This window comes from Salvia miltiorrhiza, chromosome 8, assembly GCF_028751815.1.
Source record: "Salvia miltiorrhiza cultivar Shanhuang (shh) chromosome 8, IMPLAD_Smil_shh, whole genome shotgun sequence".
NCBI lineage: Eukaryota > Viridiplantae > Streptophyta > Magnoliopsida > Lamiales > Lamiaceae > Salvia > Salvia miltiorrhiza.
Window position 1 is genome coordinate 19,484,828 of NC_080394.1, and position 315 is coordinate 19,485,142.

Below are 315 nucleotides of genomic sequence, written 5' to 3' on the forward strand. Positions count from 1 at the left end.
AGAAATATGCATGGCGCGGCATTAAATATAAATATACATACTCCGATATCATTACCCGACGCGGTGCTACCGATACAAATTTGGTCCTTCCTACCTATTCAAACTCTGTATTGTTTATTGTCTTTCATTCTGTAGGTATTATTCTAACTATAAGTATAATTCTAACTATAAGTATAGGGTGCGTCTATTTTAGTTGTAAAAAATTTTGTCCCTTCGCGGACATCCGATAAAATTGGAACGATACAGAGAAGATTAGCATGGCTCCTGCGCAAGGATGACACGCATAAATCGAGAAATGGTTAGTTGTAAAATTTT

At 35.9% G+C, this 315-nt stretch overlaps 1 non-coding gene across 1 annotated transcript; it reads left to right on the plus strand.

Moving 5' to 3' along the window:
- Window positions 1–207: 207 nt before the first annotated feature.
- Window positions 208–315, plus strand: LOC131002089 (U6 spliceosomal RNA). The gene has a single exon (XR_009094168.1). It is a non-coding gene; the product is annotated as a U6 spliceosomal RNA (small nuclear RNA).